Source organism: Diachasma alloeum, unplaced genomic scaffold, assembly GCF_001412515.2.
Source record: "Diachasma alloeum isolate Michigan unplaced genomic scaffold, Dall2.0 Dall_scaffold_00277, whole genome shotgun sequence".
Taxonomy (NCBI): domain Eukaryota; kingdom Metazoa; phylum Arthropoda; class Insecta; order Hymenoptera; family Braconidae; genus Diachasma; species Diachasma alloeum.
The window spans coordinates 1,204,182-1,210,432 of NW_021680416.1; the positions used below are offsets into that span (position 1 = coordinate 1,204,182).

At 33.0% G+C, this 6,251-nt stretch overlaps 2 non-coding genes across 2 annotated transcripts; both read right to left on the reverse strand.

Moving 5' to 3' along the window:
* Positions 1–3,340: 3,340 nt before the first annotated feature.
* LOC114841227 lies at positions 3,341–3,460 on the reverse strand. The gene has a single exon (XR_003783057.1). It is a non-coding gene; the product is annotated as a U5 spliceosomal RNA (small nuclear RNA).
* Positions 3,461–4,777: 1,317 nt separating this feature from the next.
* On the reverse strand, positions 4,778–4,898 carry LOC114841228. Its single transcript, XR_003783058.1, has one exon. It is a non-coding gene; the product is annotated as a U5 spliceosomal RNA (small nuclear RNA).
* Positions 4,899–6,251: the final 1,353 nt, after the last annotated feature.

Genomic DNA, 6,251 nt, shown 5'->3' on the forward strand with positions numbered 1-6,251 from the left:
CGTAATTGCCCCGAAACTCATAATTTCCCGAATCATTTGTTCAAATAACTTTCTTATGAAATCTGAAAAAAATCTGAAACTTGTACGTGTTCTCAAGAAAGATTTGATTTATCACCCACTAATTTTTCCTCAATAGTTCATAATTTTTTTGGGTGCCATGGAAATTTCCTCAATTGAGAGTGGGGTAACCTCGGAGGTTATGGCTGGAGGGGTTACAAAAACACCCAAATTTCATTATTTTTTTTCTTGAGACTGAGATCTGAAAAAAATGTGCAAGCACTCTCAATGATGCAACACACTCAGACATTTCTCTCGTGAATTTTCCATGTTTTTTCCTTATTGACATTTTATACGAAAAACCTTAAAAAAACTTGTGTTCATTTTTTTAATGCAGAGGCTTTTCCCGAAAAAATGGGGAAAATTGGCGGGGTGTGGGGTCGCCTCCACTAAACATGATTTATTTATTGACAGAAGGCAGTGCCAGAGGGGGGCAGAAGGGGCGCAAGGTGGGGGGCAATAAAAAGGGACTCCATTGTTCGATTGGGCTCTGTTTACGTTGATTAATTGCATGATCTTTGATATGTTGGGGTGCGGGGGAATCCTCGCGCTGTATCTGTTGTCTGTTAACATTCATCCGCCCCAGTACTCACCCCAGCAAAACCTGTCTACGGTAAATAACGCCTCTGATATCTCCTTTTCGATCTCGGATAAAAAATGAACCGCAAGAAAAATTATCTTATCACTTTCGTGGAGTTTTATGTGTTCAAAATCAATACCAAAACCGTCTTTCCGTTTTTTCAATTTTCCTGTTTCACAACAATGAAAATTGATTAATTAATAATTAAGTAATCACTTACATTGTTAGAAATTTCTTGAAATTTCAAGTGCAAACGTTCACTAAATTTTTCATTTACCTTGAAAATTCAAGAAAATTGGGGTTTTCATGTTGAACGATAATTGATTTTTCAATGAAAGCTTAAATTTTCAAACTCATCGTGAAAATTGAACATCGCATACAATTCAATTCTCAGTAGAGTGAAAATGCAGACAAGTTATTGCCTAAATTTTCAAAATTTTCAAGGTTTTTTAGTGCTGTATGGAGCTGAAAATCGAGAATTACTTGAATATTCAAGAAATTAACTGATTTGTCAATGAAAAATTCTACAGAAATTTCATGTAACTTTGTCGCTGTTAAAAATGTCAAGCGTTTTTACTCGAAATTTCTCAAGGGTAATTTTCTAAGAGCATAATGATTAATAAATAATTAAATAATGACATCTATTTGAATTAATTATTTGAAATTACAACTAGTTGATTCCACAAACGACAAAATTTGTTAGACAAACCTAGCGAAATAGATAGAAAATTCTATCGAAGAATTCCGTAGTTTTACAGCGCATTTTTTGTAATTTATTAAAAATTTGCAATAGAAACTATTTTATAGAAAAATTCAGCAAAGTTTCATCTTCCTATAAAAAATTTTGATTGAGACATTGTCTTTATAGGAATTCCTCGAGATGAATTCATAAATTTTTGTACTCTATTTTTTTCCCTTTTCATTAAAGAAACGAAACAAAAACCTTGAAAAATATGAGCCGCAGAATTTCTACGCAAAATATTTCCACAGAATAAGTTCTATAAAAAAATCGAATTCTATCAATTTTTCCTATAGAATATTTTCCATTGAACATTCCTATTGAAAAAAGGGGGCGGAAAATCTGCAGAATTTGTCCGTAGAATCCGCCAAAAACTAATAGTATGTTCAGTAGAACTCGAATTGAAATTTTTCATTAAAGTGAATTAGTCACTTTATTGAAAAATTAAAAATGATTCATAAAGATCTTTCGTTTATTACCACTTACTTTATAAATTTTTCGTAAACAATAAAGTGACTGATTCACTTTAATGAAAAATACAAAATTATTCATAAAGACTTTTCGTTTCTGAGTCCTTAGTTTACATTTTTTTCATCATTCAATTGAAGTACTCCTCAACTTTTGTGGGTTTGTCCGTAACAAGGGTATACATGCATTATTGAGAACGATATACAGCCATGTGGGCCTTAGTCACGGTGGCATATGGCAAAGTCATGAAGTCACTATAGGTGGTCCGTAGTATATTATCGTACCTGTCGTCGAATACGGCCTGGCAGGAGGTATGAGTTCCTGGGCTATTTGTCTGACAACAGAGTCCAGCTCATTTTTTGTGCCACTCTGGACAATCGTCTACGCATCACGCACACACACACATGCCCTCGGATATACTGTTATTCGAGTCGCCAGTCACACATTTGTCATAATAAGTTGAAATTTTTTCAACCCTGTCTCTCTCTCTCTCTCTCTCTCTCTCTCTCTCTCTCTCTCTCTCTCTCTCTCTCTCTCTCCCGATGTTTTCACTTGAAATGTCGTCGCGGGATGAGGGGAGTGAGTGAAATTTTTTCACGTCTAATGGACCATGTTAGAAATATGTACTCGTAAAATTTTATACCTTATTATGTGAAATGAAGTGAATGATTTCGTCGGATGATTCCCAGGGTGAAATGAAGTGAACGGACATTATGATAACTGATTCGATTCGAAACGCTGCGGATTTAGTGTTTTTTGCTTCCGAATGGAAGCATTGGAATCGTTCAAATTTATGTTTTGGATTTTTCGTGTTGTCTTCTATTTCACTATGAATGGGGTTTGGGTGCTTAAAATTTTTCCTTCAGCTTGAGTAGATGGAAAAAAAAGCACGACAATATTCGCGGGAGGAAATAAAAAAACAGGAATGTAATTTTTTTCAATTACATGGTGTGAAACATTCAATTATGAGTCCCAATCATATCGTTTTTATAGATTCGAATTCATTAAAATAATGCTTAATTGGGAGAACAATCTTTGTAATTATTATCAATACTTTCTTTCGTAATCAATACTTAGTGTAGGATCTTATATTTTTCATTTTGAATGGAAATTGAAAAATTAAAAGTTTCGAAAATTTAGGAAGGACGAAAATTATTTCTTCGAGTGCGAGATCCATTTTTTTGTTATTATCGCATTTTAATAAAATGGATTTTAAAAAATACGAAAGAATACAAATCTAAAATGAAAAATTGTATTGCATTGTTATATGTATATATAATAATAATAATTATTGTGCATAAAAATTAAACTGCTCTATAATTCAACGAACTTATAAACACGTATGTCAATTTTTAATATTGTTTCAATTTAACTGGACTGAAATTAATTCAGAATTCACATTGAAATTTTTTATGTTCATCAGAATTTTCATCTGCTTCGATTTAATCTGTGTACACGAAAATTGAAAGTCTAGAATTAATTTTTGATTTTATTGCGGCCCAATTAGAAAATTGAGCACGAAAAAATTGGTAAAGACTCATCATTCGTTCCCCTCCACGGAAATCTTTAGTAAAAGGCGAAAGATTTATTCGTAAATTGAAGGGAAACCAGAGTGTCTTACCGCCCATTCAAAAGGGGCAGTTATGGCCTTCAGGTAGACATTTAGGGTGCGAGAAATTGGTGTGAGTTTTAAGTATCAGGGTAAGTAGAAGGATCCACCTAGCGGTTCAAATGTGGTATTAAAAATTCGACTGGGGGAGAGTATCGTTCATTTTCATTGAGCATTTAAAAGGTGCGTCATACATTCCAAGGAGGGTAGTTGATCAGCATTTTCACACCATTAATGTTTTTCTCTGGAACAAAATTAATGGGACACATTCCGAATTCCTTCAATCACGATGAAGAAATTCTCAACGAATGCTTTACGGATTTTTATTAGTCAATTAATTACTTTTTGATTAATTGATCAACTTTTTTTAATTAATTGAATAATTAAAAAAAATTAATTAATTGATTGATTTTGTTGCGAATTCTTGGATCTCAGAATTTACGTGAAGATAACATAAAAATTATCTTTTCATAAGACCGAATATTAATGAAAACTGATCTAAACAATGAGTTGAAAAAATAAAGGGTCGGTTGCATCAACCCGTGTTAGCTATTTAAATCGTTTGGGTAAATTTGCTCCAATTTAAAACCTTATGGGTGAACTAGCCGTTAACTGGGGCTCCGTCGGTTCAGGTAGTCGTTAATGGATGATTTTTTACAACTTCCAATAATAAAAATATGTAACACTAATAGTTTGTTTCGATCGACAAAAGTAATTGCATTATTCGAAAAAACATCAAAATCAAATTCTTTCTCTTCCTCAATTAAATTCCTCAGGGTTATAAATTAGATCCAATAACTAATAGCCATTCAAGAATTGAAAGATAGACCAGTGAAGAAAATTCCCTCAGAAGTCTGAAATTTTGTTCGAATTGTATTACGACTCAGGTAAAAACCGGGTGCACAAAAAATTCAATATAGACTCATCAATTATTCCCCTGCACGAATATATTTAATAAAATGCGAAAGAATTTTTTACGAATCCTTTGATTTCAGAATTTATATGAGGAAAAACTGAAAATTATCCATTTATAAAATCGAATGTTTGTGAAATTGACATGAAAGCAAAAAACTGAAGTCAGTTTCATAGAGAAAATAAAACAAAAAATTGAATATGATTCTTGTAATCTATTTTCATCGGTAAAAATGATTGCAGTAATTTGTAATAATTTGTAGTTTGGTGTTATTGAAAAGAACACCAAAATTCAATTTTTTCTCTTCATCAATTAAATTTCTCAGTGTTATAAATTGAAAAAAGCTGAAAGATGTGTAGACAAGAAAAACAATTCCCTCAAGAATCTATAATTGTGTTTAACTTATATAACGACCCAGCTAAAAGCCGGGTGCACAAAAAATTGAGTATAGACTCATCAATTGTTCCCCTCCACGGAAATCTTTAGTAAAAGGCGAAAGATTTATGCGTGTATTGAAGGGAAACCAGAGTGACTAAACACGGCGCCCAGACCCCTCCTTATGCCTTCTAAATCGAAATTTCCCATGCAGAAAGAATTAGCCACCTTGCGGCGCGACTCCGCACTGCCCGTTCTCCTTGGATCAACCGTTCCCGCGTGAGCCCAGCACCTACAACAGCAGTACTACATGTACCTCAACACATCGCCATATCACGTAGCAGTGAATGGCCTCCGAATGAAAACACCCGTCCCTCCAAACGCATCCCAAATTCCCGATAATTCACAACGGATCCATAATAATTCCATTAAAAGAACATGCACATAGATCACTTCCGGTATTCTGCCATCGGAATATCCATCTTTCACACTTGCACATCCTGATACCATTAATTATTAAATCTATGTCATCGCGATTAATCTCATTAAGTAATTAAACACCATTCGCGGGTGAATAACGAACAGTCACTATGACACGCTAACCCATGCACTTCTCCTCGCATTCATAAAACCCTTTCCTCAATTATCGCACGTGCAGTTCATTCAGCCATACGTAAGTACCTGTCTCCGAGCTTTCTACGTCTCATCCCAGTTTCCTATCCACATAAGGATATCCAAGTATCTTTCACAGTTTAGTACACACCACACTGTAAAATCATCAAATTTATCAATTAAATTGCGCGAGAAAAGTTTGAAAAAAAATCGTGAATGATCAGCGTCATTCAAATCACATTTTGCACAGAATTATTAGTTGTTTAAACATTTGTTGTTTATAAATAGACAATTTAAATTGTTTGACGTTTTGAAAACCTTATTTTTTATAGGTATGACGTCGATTTCTGTGAAAAGGTAAAATTCTCAAGATGAATAAATTTGTTACGATTCGGAAGAAATGATTTATATGGTGGAAAATTGATGGTTTATAAATTGTTCATTGAAAACGCTCTTAATTTTAAAAAATTACGATCTTAATTATGTCATCAATCTTCCTCAAAAAGTAAATTTCCTAATTTTTTTCAGATTTTTAAAATGTTTCATAACGGTTCCATGTCGAGATTCAAATTCAAACCTGCAGAGTTTAAATAATAAAATCATTGTAAAATTTCCGGAAGTTTAGGGTCAAATGGGGCTCAAATGAAAGCTCTGATGTTACACTACAACAGTAAAAAAGCATTTTACTGGAGAAAAAATAGCTAAAGTATCTTTTACAGTTTGGTGCACATAAAACTGTAAAATTATAAAATTTAAAAATCAAATTGCATGAGAAAAATTTGAAAAAATCATAAATATTCAGCGTCATTCGAATGATATTTTGAACAGAATTGTTTTTTTTCAACATTCTTTATCTATCAATAAATGATTGAACTTGTTCAAACTTTTGGAAACCTTA